The following is a 19,835-nucleotide window of genomic DNA, read 5'->3' on the forward strand; positions in this document are numbered from 1 at the left end:
CCTGAGTAGGTCCCAGCAGAGGGGTCGAAACGTCGATCATATTAGGAGAAACATGACGCGGCCAATAACCATTAAGATTTTAACTTCAGATTTGAAATAGTCCCATTACATGAAAATGTTTTTACGGCAGTTACATCGGACAAAACAGTATCTAACTACCGCACGTGGCGAACGGTTAACAGTAACCACGACAGAGAGTAGTTCGCCGTCCGACGAAAATCGTCGCGTGTGAAAGAGGACTACTGGCGTCAACCGTTCTGGCCCTGGCCCGGCGAGAAACCTGCGGAAAGGCCGAAAAGCCGCGGAGCGGTCGATGCAGCGAGTAGACAGAAAGGAGCGGGAAAGTCGACGGCTTATCTCGGTTCACATTGTATAATCGAATGCAGCCGCCGGCGGGCGGCGGCTCGGCTTCCGGGGCGACGTGCGCGCGGGCTTACACATGCAGGGGCGACCGTCGGTCCGGCATTAAAAAGTCCGTGTTGACTTCTGCGAGTGGTCGCCTAAGTGATTGCTAAACATGCATATTTCATTAGGAGGCAGTGCGGCCGGGCGGTGCGACGCAGCGGCGTGGCCGAGCCTGGGGTTCGGCGCGGCTCGCGGGAACACCGGAGAAAAACTCCGGCCAAAGTAAACCGTGCCAACGGCCGCCCGCCCCGGACGTCAAAGAACTTCGCCGTCGAAGGCAAGGAATGGATTTCAATAAATTATTTAGTAACCACGGGGATCGAGTTCCCGTCTGCCGCTGTTTTCTGGCCTAAAAGTTCCACATTGTCGTTCATGCCGAAATTTTGTTCTTACCTCGCGTCCATTCACAGTGCATCTCTCGGGCCAGGAAGCCAAAGATTCGCACGCATTCCGTAATAAATGTGCCCTCCCAGCGCGTCACAAACGAACGAGGGAGTTGTGACCCAGTCTGTTCGTTCCCTGTTTCATCTGCCTTACCACACCTCTATTTTCATCATTTGCTTGCTTCAGTATACCGTTCCTTCCACAGCTTACTTCGCTGTTCAAGATAAGGGAACTACCTTCGTATCACTGAATACCCGAGAACGCTCGCATCTGATTTAATCTTGTCCATTTCAAGTAATATGCCACCTGTGGCGGTTTATCTACTGGGTGAAAATTATTATAAACTGACAAACTCTGGGAGGTTGCACGGGACACCAAAAGAAATATTTTTCTCCAATGTCATAATTTCCCGTGAGCATAATTTAATCCGGTAGTGGGCGTAATTGCTCTTCAATTATAATGACTGACTTGTTGCTGTAACGGTTGTTGTTGTCCTCCCACTGGAGGGTGTAATTCGATCTTCATTCGCAACAGCTGTTTCACATTCGGATTTACACTGAAGAGCCGAAGAAACTGGTACGGCTGCCTAATATCGTGTAGGGCCCCCGCGTGCACGCAAAAGTGCCTCAACATGACGTGTCATGGACTCCACTAATGTCTTAATTAGTGCTGGAGGGAACGGACAGCGAGAATCCTGCAGGGCTGTCCATAAATCCTTAAGAGTACGAGGGGGTGCACATCTCCTCTGAGCAACACGTAGCAAGGCATCCCAGATATGTTCAATAATGTTCATGTCTGAGGAGTTTGGAAGTGGCCGGCCGAAGTGGCCGTGCGGTTAAAGGCGCTGCAGTCTGGAACCGCAAGACCGCTACGGTCGCAGGTTCGAATCCTGCCTCGGGCATGGATGTTTGTGATGTCCTTAGGTTAGTTAGGTTTGACTAGTTCTACGTTCTAGGGGACTAATGACCTCAGCAGTTGAGTCCCATAGTGCTCAGAGCCATTTGAACCATTTTTGAAAGTTTGGAAGTGTTTCAACTCAGAAGAGTGTTCCTGGAGCCACTCTGTAGCAATTCTGGACGTGTAAGGTGTCGCATTGTCCTTATGAAATTGTCCAAATCTGCCGAAATGCACAATGGACATGAATCCATGTAGCTAACCAGACAGGATGCTTATGTACGTTTCACCTGTCAGAGTCGTACCTAGAAGCATCAGGAGTCCCACACCACTCCAACTTCACACGTCCCACACCATTACGAAGCCCACAACAAGCTTGAACAGTCCTCTGCTGACATGCAGGGTCCATGGATTCGTGGTCTCCATTCCCGTACAAGTCCATCCGCTCGATACAATTTGAAACGAGATTCGTCCTACCAGGCAACATGTTTCCAGTCATCAAGCGTCCAGGGTCGGTGTTGACGGGCCCAGGCGAGGCGTAAAGCTTTGTGTCGTGCACGCATCAAGGGAACAAGATTGGGTCTTCGGCTCCGAAAGCACATATCGATGATTTTTCGTTGAATGGTTCGCACACTGACAGTTGTTGATGCCCCAGCACTGAAACGAGCAGCAATTTGCGGAAAGGTAGCACTTCTGCCCCATTGAACGATTCTCTTCAGTAATGATTGGTCCTATTCTTGCAGTATATTTTTCCGGTCGCATCCATGTCGGAGATTTGATGTTTTTCAGAGTCCTGATATACATGGTACATTGTGAATTGGTCGTACGAGAAAGTCCCCACTTCATCGCTGCCTCGGAGATGCGTCCCATCGCTCCTGCGCCGACTACAACACCACGTTAAAACTCACTTAAATCTTGATAACCTGCCAGCCCAAGAATATAGGACGCCGAAAAAAGGGAAACGAGAATCATCAGGAACCATCTGAAAATGGCAATGAATCTGTTTACAGAAGAATTGCTGCCTTTGTCTTCTACAACCGTCGCCTCGCGTTCGCTTCTTTTCCCATTACCCCAAAACTTTTTAAGCGTTTGTGTTTTTTTTGCTTTCTTCCCACCTCCTGTTTACCATTTCCTCTCATTTCCCCTCTCACTCCCTCTTCCTCTCCTCCCTCACACCATTTACTAAGATTGATATTTCGGTCCATGTTAAAATATTTCGTTGCATCTTAATAGCTGGCAGTTTTTTGAACTAGTTTTTTTCTACGTTACCATTAGTTCTTCCACTTTACATTTTTAAGAGTATTTCATTCTATCCCATCAAATTTAATTGTCTGTGTTCAGCATTTACTTTATTTCAAACTGTTTTCACTATCAGCGCCACCACTCGGCGCTTTCATTAAGTTTCGTTCTCACGTCAATCTACTGCGCGGCCTACTCGCTTCAGCAAATACATTGTCTAGAGCAGTATTTATTTACCACTGTGATATATCGCTGTGATCGGTAACCTATTTCCGCACCGCATATTGCGCAAATTTAATTGCTTATTAATTTCGTGAATTTACGCCTTTAACTTAGAGGTACTCACTTGCCACATCTACCTTTCCTGTGTCCATATGTGATGGCTGCTGTTTTTCTGTGACGCCATCATATCAGTGACTTTTAAATGTGACTAATATGGTCTCCACTGTTCAAGGCAAGTGAATCACATTACTTCTCGCCTTCAGATTAGCTATTCTGTTGGTCGGCGATGGATAGGTTCGCGAATAAACTTTATGTATCAAGATTATTATTTACAGATAATCTGAAGATGCGCAATAAGTGTGAAATCGTCATTGTTAGTAAAACACATGCAACAGAGACAGTTTCCTATTTTTGGAACACTGAACCACAGTTGCTGCATCAGGTTTTGGTGATAAGGAATGTCTCCATTCTTTGCTCGCTCTCTTTGTTTCAGGTTGGTGCTAGCATACTCAGGTTTCATGTCCTGTAACTATTCTAACCAATCACTATTCTAACCCATCACTTTCTGCTCCACGGGCCGCATAAATTCTTCAGAAACGTGAACACGTCACTCTTTCAGTCCTAGAGCGAACAGCCGTGCCACCCATCTCTCAGACGCTTTGCAAAACTTAAGTACCGTAAGAGAGATGTGATGTGTTGGTCCTATAGAGCACTCCTTACATCATTGGTAACAGTCCTGCCAACGTACAGAACAATTGCGCGAAATATCAGTTTTTAATTACATTTTTAAGGTTTTTATTTGACTCCCCATCGTAATAAAGAAGACTACCGTGCCGTGCCAAAATTCTTCATTTCCGACGGTTTATCGTTAATGAAAATTCATACACCATTGATGAAGGTTTGCTCTTTCACCTTCATTTAAGAAATGAGCAACTCATTTCAAACTTGGCCATGATATAGCACTTGTGTGTAACGGGTGTCTCTTTTCTAAGAGTCGTCAGTTTTATTACTTTCTACTGTTTTAACAATTTTTGTATTAAAACAGCTGAAACAGACACTCCTCATCAAGTATTTCACGTAACGCGATGTGTCAATAGAAAACAATGGGCTTTTAGATCTGAAGCCATTTCGTTTGAAATGATATTGAAGTGTTATTTTTCCTTATGGGATTTTTGTCTGATTTCTGCTTACATCAGGAACTGTCATCTGATTGCAAATTTTCCAAGTATTCCTGGTTTTTGGCCTAATTTCGCTTTGTCTGCCATTGTTCCTCATTTCTTGAAGTAAAATACCACAAAATATTGATCCACGTCTCTTGGCTAAACGTACATCTGTAAGTGTAATGTTACCAACTTATCAAATCCTTTTACTTTATATAAGCAACGTTCGTTTGATAAGTGGCTTTTTATGTGTGCTATTTCATTTTATATTCTGTTGACACGTATTTGTTTATATATATTCGATAGGAGAGATTTTTCTGTCTTTCGGGTGATGCGTCCAATAATTTTATAAAGTGTTCGGTTTTCAGTACTTATCTGGTCATTAAACTACTTTTTATTGTGTGTTAAGGCTTTTTGAGCACTATAGTTTCCTTGAACATTGAAACACCTGTTTTCAATTACTTTTATAACACTCAAAATCTTTTTTATTGTGCTCGTCCTACGATAATCCAGTTTAAGCTGATCTGCGAATGTTGAACAGTTTATAGGGAAGATACTTTGCTCAGTACTTCAGTCTAATGACTGATTTTAGAATAAAATGAACGAATGCGCACTACAGACCGTCATAAGCAGTTTGCACTACCTTCTGTAATTTTCGTTGTTGTTAGAAATGATATGTTTTCTGCAGAATTTGTAAGCATTTCGGTTGCAGCACATTTAAGTACTGTATAATAAATTGAAGCTATTTGGAATACATAGTTAGTCACTCATTACATAAATTTATGGTGAGTGAAGTTCTATGCATTCTTAAGACTAGTTATATAAAGCCACGTCTGGTCGGTCGCACCCCATCTTTTACCTTGAAACGAGAGAACATCATCTACTACGAAACATGTGATATTTGCAAATGAAGAGAATTCCTTTGATGTTTTAACGGTTTCACCTGTCTTGAAAATAGAAATTTATGTTGATTTGCGATAGTTTCTATATCAAAATTATTTTTCTTGCAATTGGTTTTTAATTATATTTCTGCTTGGTTTCATTTCACTTAGTTATTATTGCCTGTAGTAGACCAATAGACAGACGATTAAATGCAGTGCTGACACGATTTTCTCGACTGCAACGCTATTAAATTTCAATGGAGTATTTGCTCCAAAGCACGGGCTCATGTTGTACATTCCAACATGTTTTCACATTTAAAAAAAAACCTTAATTTCCTGGAGTAATTTTTGTAATTTCAGGAAGACTGCAGCAAATAGTAAGTGAATGCCATCATTTAAAATCAGAATCAGAAAATGAATTAAATTTCTGTAACAGGCTGGGCATAGGTGAACTGTAACAGGCTGGACGTAGGCGAACGTGTAAAAAGTTTACCAAGTACCAGGCGCTGATGTGCTTCCTTCTATATTGTTTCAAAGGGTCTTCTGGTAATACGATCTAGATTTTGTGACAGTTCCTGTCGTTGAGCTGGTAGACACCAGCTCAGTGATTGTCCTGGATTTAAAATGTGGAATGATGAAATTTATGGAATTTTGAAATGTAAATTGCATATAGTGAGGTGGCAATCACTTTATGCTACGTAATAAGTTAAAACTCCAGGACTTCTTCTCCAAATGATTGCAGGTAATAATGAAATTGATAATACATTGGTAGTTAGCATAAATATGTGAACTGGTATGGCAAGAAAGAACTGGAACACGTTTTGACTGAGATTTATCTTAATATACCACGAATCATACACAGCTACGGAGCAGGATGTTTACATGATGAAAGAGAGGTGGAAAAAGACAAAGGCGAACCGCAGGCATCTGCTAGCTGCCTTCGAAAAAAATGATTTGTACAGGTAATGCAAATATTAACGTGTCGACCCTGTGGTCACAAATCTTTACACAAACTTTTAGAAAAAAAGTTTATTATAGCAACTAGTATTACAATGCATACTGAATGACTATGACACAATTTGTTGCTTTATTGTGAATAATCATTCAGCTCAGAGAAAAGAAAACTAAGTATACATTATTATGATGCAGGTCGCAAGTCCAGTGGAGAAGTGATACCAGATGTAAGTTGCATGACGTCACCAGGCGACAACGGGCTGACAGTGCGAACTTTCTCAGTGCACCCCCAGAGTCCATACACAGTTCTGTCCTACTGCTTCTCACCTCAGTGACCTATCTCATCCGTGCAGCAGTGCCGAAGCTCCGTGAGTCATCAAACATTTGCATTATGCTGTCATTTAAAATACATAGATAAATATAAATACATTAGCTAAATTTGAATGACAACATAGTTTAGAATATTCATACTAATACAATATGAATTATTTCTTTTCATTTCATTTTACTTAATGGAGAGACTTGAATATTTCTCTGAGTAAAAGTGTAGCTAGAATTAAGACGAAATTAAATGTTCGTTTCCCTTTTCTACCGTTATAGTACTCTAAGTATTTTGCTTACCGTGTCTATGTTTTTTTTTATGTATGAAAGTTTTAGTGTGCATATTTGAATGTTCAATAATGTCTATCGGACAATCACATTTTACTATAAGCGCTCCCGCAGGTTGGTTCTCACATGACCGCTGGACGCAGCTCACCCAGCTTATACTCGTATGAAGTGGAGTTCCTGTGCATTTGATCCTCCGACAGCCCTTCCGTAGCACATCTCATGGGATGACGCAGCTGCAGATTTTATACAAGGAATGTGAACAACTTCGTGTCGGGCAGAAATGCTGTTCACTTGTCCTAATGTTCGGTTAGCTCCCCGCCAGGGGTCTGTATTATGTACAATGCACTATTCCAACACACATACACATCACTAGCTTGTTTTCACTAGAATAGAAATTTACATACTTTCTTACGTGATTCCTTATTTGCTATTGGCTTTTATATTTACAGATTCTGTCCAAGTCATTTTATCTGCTAAATTCTCCTTTAATCAGTCACATATTTATGCAAATTTCACTTATCCTGTTTTCAGCCTGTAAAATATACTTTAGAATTTTGGTGTAGGTTTCATATATCATAGGTTTAATGTTTCATTTACTTGTATACCCATAAACGAGAGGTCAGAGAAAAGTAATTACATCACACAACTACTTGAAGTACGTGAGAGCAATGTAGCAAACTACGAGCCTCTCGTTAAAATTTTTATATCAGCAATACGCTACCATTCAAGTTGCTTCGTAGAAATTTGTGTGAGTGTACTGCTGACGTTCATTTTGTGAATAGGCTGGTACATTACATACAAGTATATGATTGTGTTGTGTTTCGATGGTACATGACACCGTGCAGTGCATCTGCATAAATGCTTTCATTTAGTAACAGAACATCAGTCTCTGTCATTTTACCATCCGCTCAGTTTATGACCATACTTTGCTCTCTCCACAAAATAAATGTATTAGTGTTAAGATGTATTAAATACACTGAAGAGCCGAAGAAACTGGTAACCCTGCCTATTATTGTGTAGGGCCCCCGAGAAAACGCAGAAATGCCACAACATGACGTGGCCTGCACTCGACTAATGTTTGAGGCAGTGCTGGAGGGAATTGACACCATGAATCCTGCAGGACTGTCCATAAATAAATAAGTAAGAGTACGAAGTGGGGCACATCTCTTCTGAGCAGCACGTTGCAAGGCGTCCAAGATATGTTCAATAATGTTGATGTCTGGGGAGTTTGGCGTCCAGCAAAAGTATTTAAACTCAGGAGAGCGATCCTGGAGACACTCTGTAGCAATTATGGACCTGTGGGGTGTCGCACTGTTCTGCTGGAATTGCCCAAGTCCGTCGGGATGCAAAACAGACATGAATGCATGCAGGTGATCGGACAGGATGCTTTCGTTCTTATCACCTGTCAGAGTCGTATCCAGAAGTATCAGGGGTCCAACATCACTCCAACTGCACACTCCCCACACTATTACATATCCTTCACCAGCTTGATCAGTCCCCAGTTGACATGCAAGGTGCATGGATTCATGAGGTTGTCTCCATACCCTTACACGCCCATCCGTTCGATTCAATTTGAAACGAGACTCGTCCGACCAGGCAACATGTTTCCAGTCATCAGCAGACTAATGTCGGTGTTCACGGGCCCGGGCCAGGCGTAAAGCTTTGTATCGTGCAGTCAGTCATAAAGGGTACACGAGTGGGCCTTTGGCTCCGAAACCCCATAGCGATGATGTTTCGTTGAATGGTTCGCACACTAACGCTTGCTGGTGGCCCCGCATTGAAATCTGCAACAATTTGCGAAAGTGTTGCACTTCTGTCACGTTGAACGGTTGTCTCTAGTCATCGTTATACTTATATGGATATGGTGTCTGTTCTTTCGGACATATCGCACTATCCTCTGTGCCTTCAATGGCTCAGATGGACAGAGCGTCTGACATGTAAGTAGGAGATACCGGGTTCGAGTCCCGGTCGGGGCACACATTTTCACCTGTCCCCGTTGATATATATCAACGCCCGTCAGCAGCTGAAGGTATTTATATAATTCTAATTTCATTCAGTCATCGTTGGTCCAATTCTTGCATGATCTTTTTCCAGCCGCAGCCATGTCGAAAACTTGTTGTTTTACCGGATTCCTGATATTCATGGTACACTCGTGAAATGGTCGTACGGAAAAATCCCCACTTCATCGCTACTTCGGAGATTCTGTGTCTCATCGCTCGTGCGCGACTATAACACCACGTTCTAATTCAGTTGAATCTTGATAATCTGCCAGTGAAGCAGCAGTAACCGATGTAACAACGGCGCCAGACACTTCTTGTCTTATATAGCCGGCGTTGCCGATCGCAGCGTCGTATTCTGCCTGTCTGCATATCTCTGCATTAGATTACACGTACCTATACCAGTTTCTTTGGTGCTTCAGTGCATATAAGATATCCTGCAATGTGTTAATCTGAGGTGCATCTTTACACTCAGAGAAAACAAACATTTACCTATACAGGTAAAATATATGGCATCACAATAAACATAAGAGAACCATAGACACACTGCACATCTTCTTCAAATTGATATATGTATGAAAACAGAGAAATACAACTCCATATAGTGTACATCCTGTATCATTGATGCAAATATAATATTCGTTCCAAAACGAAGTCAGGAGGATTTATGTTTCATGTGTTTTAGCTCATTCGGGGATCAGCTCGACGAACATTCTCATAGCTGATACTTAACTTTCATAACGTTTGTTTACTAGTGGCGTGCTCTTAGATACTTCTTCAAATCTTTGTGTGGGTACAAATGCTGAATCTCATTGGTTCTAGGATTTGTGAGCAGAAACAACCTGACTGTCTTTCATAAAGTAGGGCCCATTGCTGCTTTTTCCTCTGGACTACAATTATTTGCAGTGAGTTCTGAGTAAAACTTAGTTATCTACTTCACAATTTTGAGAGTCTTGTCATACAGCGAATTTCTGAGATGGGCTTGACGACTGAGTGCAATTAACGTGGATCTTACTTCTTTGTATGATTCCACTTGAAACTTCAGAAGAGGGTCTACCCACTTGTTGGTTTCCTTAACAATCAACACCAAGTCTGCAGGAATGTCTTGTGTGTCGTATATAGGAATATACTTCACTTCCTGCTCAAACAAATGAAGATACTGCAGCCAATCAGTGTGTTGATCATGTGAATATGTTTCTATGAACCTGCTAATTCGAGGAACATTCGTTCTCAGGAATTTGCTTCTGAGTTAAAGCGATTAAAATTCTTTGTATGAAATTGTCTCCTAAAATCCTTCCATTTATAGCCAGTAAAATAAGGTTTGATAATTACTGCAGTCGTAGCGGACTACCAGCATATAAGTTTACAACCTCGAAAAAATGTCATAAAGAGCAATGAAGTATTGATATCTGCACAGGCGGCCGGTTATGGACCGGCAATACCAACAGCTACGATTTCTAGTGGTTTGTTAGGCAAAATAAAGTGCAATTCGATCTTATTAGTCTTGTTGAAAGATTTTGCTTTCTGACAAATGACGCAGGCGCTCAGTAATCTATATACTATTCGTTGCATATTAGGAAGGTAGCAAAGTAGGTTAAGTTTCCTTACTCACTTTGTGGTACCTTAGTGTTTCCAGGCATCGTGTGTATACCAAATAAATTTATCTACACTTTCTGACGACATGTTTACACACCAAGAGCTCGTGTTGAGATACTTTCTATACGACAGTACGTTATCGTGTATGGCGGAAACTTGTTGCCAAATGATTGCATATTCTGTTTCATTAGTGTTCTGAACTTGTGCCAATGTGGATCTGGTTCTTATAGTTCTTTCATGTCCCTGCACATGTCAGTATTGTAAGTGGTGTTTTCCTTTCATGAGTAAGACGATACGGTCTGTTACTTGTTCTGGTGTTCCTGCATTTTCGGTTAGACCTTGTGGCCGGTTAGACAATATGTCAGCTACAATGTTTTGTTTTCTTGCATAGTTCAAATGAATATTTTAATAAAGACAACACCTAGCGTGCTATGTACGGGTATAATAATCTGCACGACATTAAAAGACTCAAAGCTTGGTGATCTGTATATACCTTTATGTTTCTACCACAAATGCAGTAATTGATGTTTTTGAATATCCACAGAGTTGCTAACGTTTCTAATTCTGTCGCTGAATAACAGCGCTCGTGTTCCGTGAGTGTTCTACTTGCAAAAGCTAATCGCTTTTACTTCACACTTACCCTACTCTTGATCAGTCTGAAACAGACACAAACCCAGATCTGTAAATGAGGCGTCTGTAGCGACACAAAATTGTTGCTCCTTTCAGGTTGACGTAAGATATCTGAATTAACTGAAGCTTCTTTGATTGCGTCAAAATCATTGGTGCATTCCTATTTACAAAGCCATAAAGCATTCTTCGTAAGTAAACCGAGTAGTGCTGTGCTATTTGATAACTGGTCTGGAACGAAACCCCGGAAGAACGAAGAGAGGCCAAGAAATGCTTTTAACTGCTTCTTGATGTTTGGGTATGGGAAATTCTTGATGGCGTATATTTTATAAGGATACGGTCATATTTCCCGCGAAGCTACTACATGACCTAACATTTTCTCTCTTCTGTTTCAAACTTAGATTTCTCTAAATTTCTGTTACTCCTAGTAACACTTCTCTAATTCTTTTTAAAATTTTTACATGTTCTTCCCAAGTATTCTTTACTATGAAAATATCTGCAACATACAGTGTTACACTTTCTATCAGTTCTGCACCTAGTACTGTGTACAAAGCAATAATGAACAGTACAGGACTAACATTAAGTCTGAAAAGTAGTACAAAAAACTGATACCTCCTTCGGTCCAAAAAGACTCATGTTTTGTAGATTCTGGCGTCAGTTTTACTTACCAGTATGAACTTTTTACGAGAATACTTGTACGTATTTGACAAACTGGAAGTTTTGTAATGGCTCATGAAGGTTTTCAGGCCTTGCAGATTCAGGTTCAATTATTTTATATATGGCTAGTGCATCTTACTTGAGATGAATTCTTCCATGAAGTTTGGTTAACGCTAAAAATGAACTACAGTAGGATATAGTGGTTCAGTTACGCTCCATTGTAGTATTTGTTGGATATCACCTCTCACTGCTGCTCGTTGTGATCAGGGAGTTATATATGTGTTGTTGCAAAATGCTTCACAGGAATGAACATCCATGCTGTAAATATAAGTTTCAGTAACGTCTGGTTTTCGTGTAAATACCTCCTAAATAGTTGAATAATAGGTCATATAACTTACTTGTTGTTCCTTTGCAGTTGCGGTAGATTCAATCACTTTTTTCCGGACGAGTCTGATATCTCATCCTTTGTTGTGGGGTAGCTAGCGTTATGGCTGTCTCACAAGCTGGGACATAGTCGCGAATAAAACAGTGACCCGTATATGCAATAAGTTTCCTTTACTTTTCGTCTATGGTCACAAACTTTTTGTTAACAGATTACCGGTTTCGGTCTATAATGATCATCAGATCTGCAGCAAAAAATGGGAAAAACATAAATACACTTGCGGATTGTATACAGCTTAAAAACAATACATAGACCATAATGAAAAGTACTACTGACATATGCATGTGTGCGCTTGAAGTATGAGGAGGCACACATGTTTCATAAAAACGAAGTCCTAGTGTACTGCAGCCATAGTGGTATCGTCGGATGTTAAATGCAGAATCAGCACAAATGCAAATCTGATGATGGTTATTATAGACCGAAACCAGTAATCTGTTAACAAAAAGTTTGTGACCATAGATCTAAAGTAAAGGAAACTTATTGTTATGGCTGTCGTCATTTCCTAAGAATTATGTGTGGTAGTTCTGGCAGTATTTTACATTATTTAATTTCTATCTCTCCAGGATTACTTCAACTTATTCTCCACTGCGCACTAAGAAATATTTACCTAAGGAGAAATCAATTATTGTGTCTTTCTGCCTCAAAAAATCTGCGCCTATCAGCCAACCAGTAACTAAATCATCAATTCTTGGAACAGGCATTCCATCACTCCATTTTCCGGCTTAACCGACACAAAAACCTGCATCCTATCCCCCATGTGACTTAACGCCAACTGATCTCCTGATTCGACATTTCTGGACTCGTAAGTCTAGAACTGGTCCTAGTTCCCTCAGCTTCTTATACAAATTATATGATACAGCACATATTGCTGCCCTCCGATCTATGGTATAACAATTGTGGTTGGCGTACGACATTTTGTATTTTACCTGGTTAAATCATCACTAAGCTCTATGTTTTCGTTGTATATCAGTAGGCATCCAGCATCTGTCTACCATCTGGTTTATTCTGGTTCTTGAAGTTAACTAGAGACAGGGTGTTGCCCCCATTACGATCCCTAGTCAACACCGAGGTGTGAGATGAGACCGAATCTAGTTTTAAGGGCCGTCGCTTGACTATTGAGGTTCATTCACCACCTTTATTACATTCACACGCGGATGCTGTGTCCTCCAGTCACCTTGGATCACACGACTTTGCACGTTATTTTGAGAACTATTTTATTTGTTGCTGTTCCAAGGACAGTTATTGTTGTTTGGTGGTTATGGCTGACATTGTCCGCTTCCGTAAGTAGTCTATTTTTATTGCCATTATTACGGTGGGGTGGTCACCGTAGGTATGATTTGCATTGTCATTCTTGTTTCCAATCTAGCTGTTTCATAGGAGTTGATCACCAGTGTAATTCTGGGCGTAAACAGTTTCCGTTCTTTATTTTCCTATTAGGTGAATATAATTAAGAGGAACCGAAATCGCATTAGTTAGCTGATTGGCTGGTCTTACAAAGCTAACAATGTTTTCACTACGCGAATTGTTCCGTCGCGTGAGCCAGGTGACTATTGCTGGACCGCGAGGCGCGTATGTCTTCCTGGATTAAATCCAGTGAGACGAGTACAGACATGAAGTATTCTGTGTTTGTATCTGGAACTTGCGTAAGTTTTTCACCTATCTCAAACGATGAATTTTCCTGTCAGAATCCGCAACATATCACGTTTGGAGACAGAATCGTCGCAGTTGTGCGTAATACTTAAGAATTTTTCAAAATAACACCTTAGGATACCTTTACGTGTATCAAAGAAATCTTTCTCAAAAAGACGTTTTCTCAGTCTCTGCTCAACCGGGTCTGACCGAAATTTGTTTAGGAAAGAGCGTTCAAACTGCTCTTAGTCGATACAGTTATCCACTGTTTCGTTTGCCAATATGGCAGCCTCATCCTGTATGTGGCCTATCACATAATGTATGTTTTGTCCGTCAAGCTCTAGGGAAAGCTGTATGAATGATTTAAGAAAAACGACAAGGCGGACAGTCTTTTTCCCTGGGATGTTTATCCGAAATTTAGTGAACTTCAGTGCAGTAATATAGTTGACAAGTTAGGTGCTGCTCATGGCTTATGCAATAGATCATAACACAGTATCCTTTTATGTTTTCTGTCCTGCGTATTACTAGGCTGGTTGACATCAAGTAAATGTCACAGTATAAAATTACTGAAAAAGCAAACATTGCGCCCACATCGTAGGACGGGTTGTGAAAAGATAATTTCTGTGTATTATCTTACTATAGTGCCTGGTTTCAAAATAGTCTTTATTAAAACATTACTGAAATCTGGATACATGCTGTCGAACGGATATAGGCGAGGACTTGGACAAAATGCGTCAATACTCAACTTAACGTGCATTGTGTTCATGAGTGACGTGAAAGTGTACGGCCATTTTGATTCCTTTTTTATGTATATTGTTTCAAATTTCTTCACAAAAGTGATACAATTCACATCCCTGACAGATTATTTTGTGATACCTCTTCACTTGCATTCCGTTTGACTAACGATACTGAGTCAACATTTCCCCTCTCATTGAACAAATCATCGTCTGCAAATAACAGGTCGGAAGAGCAATTTTCCAACTTGTTTGTGTTATTTTAATCATCTGTTAATGCTCCCGCGACAAATGGTAAGATAGAGAAGTCATTCCTATTATTTTCTACGCTATATTCATTCAGTTTTCCAACATTTACAAAAGGTAATGGAAACGAATCATATGTATAGTATTCTACGTGTTTATGTGTGTTTGAAATCTGTGTTGTGAAATTTTTTGTTCCTTTAGCGAACTTTCAGGTCATTTCACTCATATCGTTATAGCAGCTTCAGATTTAAACATGAGCATGTCATCTTTAGTGCACAGACTGGTCACATTAATATGTTTTGGAGCATTCGCCAAATATCAAGTTGACTAGAAGCTTCTTTGGGTGGAAACGCAAGGTCGGCTGAAGGTCGAAATATTACATCCGCAGTATTTTCATTTGTGTAAGTTAAATGTATCTCTGATTAAAATTTGTCATTGTGAGATTGGGTACTAGTTTCTCACACAACATCATTAATTCCGTGTATGAATTAATTTCTACTTCTTTACTTTCTTCATCAGAAATGATGCTTCCAGAATGTTTCTGCCATTTTTTATCCCTTACCAATTTTTAACCGTGATACTGAAAGATTAAAAAGTCGCAATAAATAAAATTAAGAGACAATCGAAAATATTAACACCGCTGCTGAATAATTACAATACTGATCGTATTCGCTTCTGTAGAGGAGTACGCCATTACGCGCGAGATTGTAACTAGAGCGTCTACCTTGGATCTGTTTAACTGCGTATTGTTAGATTTCTTATCGTTAACAGTATATTGTATGAAAGTGCGTGACTAATATACAGCCGATATATTTAAATAAAAATCCCTAACAATGCAACTTAGCACTCGTCAAGCGGTATAGCTCAATACTAAATTTCCTCTTACTTTACATGTTTTCATTTTCCTTATTTTTTTATTTTTATTTTCATTTTCATAGGTTTATTTGCCTCTTCTTTTCGTGATTGATGTGACTGAGTTTTAGTTTACAATAGTTTAATGTATACTTACAGATATTGTGAGCGATTGTTGGTCCACGAAAAAAAGGCTAACCGGTAGAACAATCAAAACAATTATAGACGTTATTTAATAATTTTACAGGAGCGGTCGCCAGTGTGACTTCCACCTCCGTTCAGTAAAAAATTTCCGGAACTGTTATTGAATGCACGATGTAATTGTCCTAAATTTGTGTTTGGAGCAACGCAACTAGAGATGAATGCCAATGGAATTGTTAAATGTAAACTGCGTATCACGACCTGGTAATTGCTCTGTGCTGTTTAATTAGCTAAAACTCCCGGATTTCTTTTCCACATGACTGCAGATTCAAGTCGTGCAATAAGCGAAAAATATAGGTTGAACTATGATAACAATGTTACGCCAATCACTGGTCGGTGCCATTTCGATATATTGCGTCTATCCCACAAAAGGCTGAAAAATGAAATTGATAACGCATTGATAGTTAGCATAAATATGTGAAATGGTATGGTAAGAAAGTATTCGAACACAGTTTGATTGGGACTTAGCTTAATATACTACAAATCATATAGACCAGAGTGCTTACATGATGAAACCGACATGGCAAAAGACAAGGCGAACAGTCAGGCATCTCCTAGCTGCCCTCGAAAAAACTGACATTTATTCGTACAGATAATACAAATACAAAAATATCGACTCCTTAATCACAAATTTTTACACAAAAATTTCCCAAAAAAAGCAATTTTTGAAAGTTGTACCTTGCTTTATTACTATTTTCTTATGTCGAATGTGACTTCATTTTGATGGTGCTGCTTATTTTATTTTTAACATCTGCATTTTCATAGTGTCTGCATGTTTGTGTCAGCGTGATTTGTTTCGTTTGTTTGGTATTTTGTGTTGTTTTCTGTTTCCTTATTTTTACGTCAAGTTTATAGGTGTGTGTTTGTATCCATTTTTAATGCCATCTATTGTATAGCAGCTACACACTTTTGATAATAAGAGATGTTTAGGGTTATTTTATTGATTCTCTTTATCTTGTACTCAGCCTAGTTTGAGGTTCTATTTGATATGGTCTCTGCTGTTGTTGGTTTTATTTTATTTATCAAATGTGTCGTTTTCTTTCTTATTGTTATATCCAAAAAGTTCAGTTTCATTGTATTTCTTCTATTGTAAAGTTCATTTCCTCCTAAAGGAAAGTGGAAAAGTGGATGCTATGATCTGCAGTTTACGTTGCACTTTCTGGTATACATTCTTTTATGATTTCTGTCTTAATCTACGGAAGCGTAAATCTCGTTAAAGTTGTCTGTGATATTGTCGCCCAAATAGTGAACAATGTGTCAGTTCAGGTAGAATAAAGTTTTTCAAGAATAACGTTTAGGAAATTCAGCACTTAAATTTGAAATTTCATCCAAACGATAGGATTTGAATAAATAATTTTATCGTTCTTCATGACGCACCACATCGAATTATGGAAGAAATTTCTCAGAGATGATGAGAGATCCTGCCGGCCAGACATCTTACCCATGATGCAACACAAACAGTAAGTATGAAGTCTCGGCAACAGAACTGCATAATAAGACGCGGACAGTGAAAACTGTAATCGTTAACATTCCGCTTGGGGAGGCGTTTATCTGGCTTCGCAAACTTCATGACGACATTATCACATCTCTATTAATTATTCAACTGATTCTGAATAGCCTTGCTTTATTTGCTATAAATTGCAGAGATACTATATCTACATCCACATGGATACTCTGCAAACGACATTTAAATGCCTGGCAGAGGGTTCATCGAACCACCTTCACAATTCTCTATTGTTCCAATCTCGTATAGCGCGCGGAAAGAACGAACACCTATTATCTCTCCGCACGCGCTCTTATTTCCTTTATTTTATCGTGGTGATCGATCCTCCCTATGTAGATAGGTGTCAACAAAATGTTTTCGCATTCGGAGAAGAAAGTTGGTCATTGGAATTTCGAGAGAAGATTCCATCGCAAAGAAAACCGCCTTTCTTTCCATGATGTCCAGCCCAAATCCTGTATCATTTCTGTGACACTCTCTCCCATATTTCGCGCTAATACGAAGCGTGCTGCCTTTCTTTGAACTTTTCCAATGGACTCCGTCATTCCTATCTGGTAAGGATTCCACATCGCGCAGCAGTGTTCTAAAAGAGGACGGACAAGCGTTGTGTAGGCTGTCCCCTTGGATCTGTTACATTTTCTAAGTGCCTGCCAATTAAACGCAGTCTTTGGTTAGCATTCCCCACAACATTTTCTGTATCTTTCTTCCAATTTAGGTTGTTCGTAATTTTAATTCCTAGGTATTTAGCTGAATTTACGCCCGTTAGATTTGACTGATTTATCGTGTACGCGAAGTTTAACGGATTCTTTTTAGCACTCATGTGGATGACTTCACACTTTTCGTTAGTTAGGGTCAACTGCCAATTTTCGCACCATTCAAATGTCTTTCCTAACTCGTTTTGCAATTTGTTTTGATCTTCTGATGACTTTATTAGTCGATAAACGACAGTGACATCTGCAAACAACCTAAGACGGCTGCTCAGATTGTCTCCCAAATCTGTTATATAGGTAAGGAAAAGCAAGTAACACTACATTGGGGAACGCCAGAAATCACTTCTGTTTTGCACGATGGTTTCCCGTCAATTACTACGAACTGTGACCTCTGACAGGAAATCACGAATGCAGTCACATATCTGAGACGATATTCCATAAACACGCAATTTCACTACGAGCCGCTTGTGTGGTACAGAGTCAAAAGCCTTCTGGAAATCCAAAAATACGGAATCGATCTGAAATCCCTTGTCAATAGCACTCAACACTTCATATGAATGAAGAGCTAGTTGTGTTTCACAATAACGATGTTTTCTGAACCCATTTCGATTGTGTGTTAATAGACCATTTTCATCTACGTAATTCACAATGATCCAGGATCCTGATGCATACTGTCGTTAATGATATGGGTCTGTAATTAAATGGAATACTCCTACTACCTTTCTTGAATATTGGTATGACCTGTGCAGCTTTCCAGTCTTTGGGTACAAATCTTTCGTACAGCGAACGATTATATATGATTGTTAAGTATGGAGCTAATGCGTCAGCATACTCCGAAAGGAACCTAATTGGTATACTTCGTTGATCCATTATGGACCGTGGGACAATGGCTGGCATGTTTCTCTTGATGCAATAATTTACCAACAGCCGTATGTATTGTACAAATTTATTTTATGAACTTCTTATGTGCTACCAGTTTCGGCATCAATGTAATGCCGAAACTGGAAGCACATAAGATTTCATAAAATAAATTTCTACAATACATATGGCTGTTGGTAAATTATTGCATCAATAAGTAATTGGTATACAGTCTGGACCAGATGACCTGCTTTTATTAAGTGATTTAAGTTGCTTCACTACTCCGAGGATAGGCTATTTACTTCTACGTTACTCATGTTGGCAGCTGTTCTTGATTCGAATTCTGGAATATTTACATTGTCTTTTGTGAAGGCATTTCTGATGGCTGTGATTAGTAACTCTGCTTTGGCAGCACTGTCTTCGATAGTATCTCCATTGCTATCGCTCAGAGAAGGCATTGATTGTTTCTTCCCGCTAACATACTTCACATACGACCACAATCTCTTTGGGTTTTCTGCCAGGTTTCGAGACCAAGTTTCGTTGTGGAAACTGTTATAAGCATCTCGCATTCATGTTCTGTCCTTAACGCAGGTGCAGTTATATACGAATAATTTCAAGATTTTATATACGGCTGAAACAGTAACTGATGAATTTCTTCACGATAAATGACAACAGCTGTAACTGTTTGGCTGTTATCATTTACCGTGTAGATTATGAATCATACTTTTCTACTTTTGTACGTATGGAAATATAAATCTTGTTTTGAGACTGATAAGAGATCATCGTCAAGAAATGCCATTAAAGAATTGCGGTCGTTAGAGAGCTCAGTTCCATTAATGTCTAAGAGAGAATTCTAAAAATGCAGCTCACTCAGAACAGTCCTACTGGCAGTCAGTTTACACAATAAGTACTTGAGTAAATTTTACGTAAGAGCCATTATTCGGGAGAAACGAGAAGTCGTCGATGCACAAAGTCTTTCTATATAATAAGGAGAAAATACCGCACTTCCACAAAAAAGTGTTGCTGCTAAGCATCCA

Source organism: Schistocerca cancellata, chromosome 5 (assembly GCF_023864275.1).
Source record: "Schistocerca cancellata isolate TAMUIC-IGC-003103 chromosome 5, iqSchCanc2.1, whole genome shotgun sequence".
Lineage (NCBI taxonomy): Eukaryota > Metazoa > Arthropoda > Insecta > Orthoptera > Acrididae > Schistocerca > Schistocerca cancellata.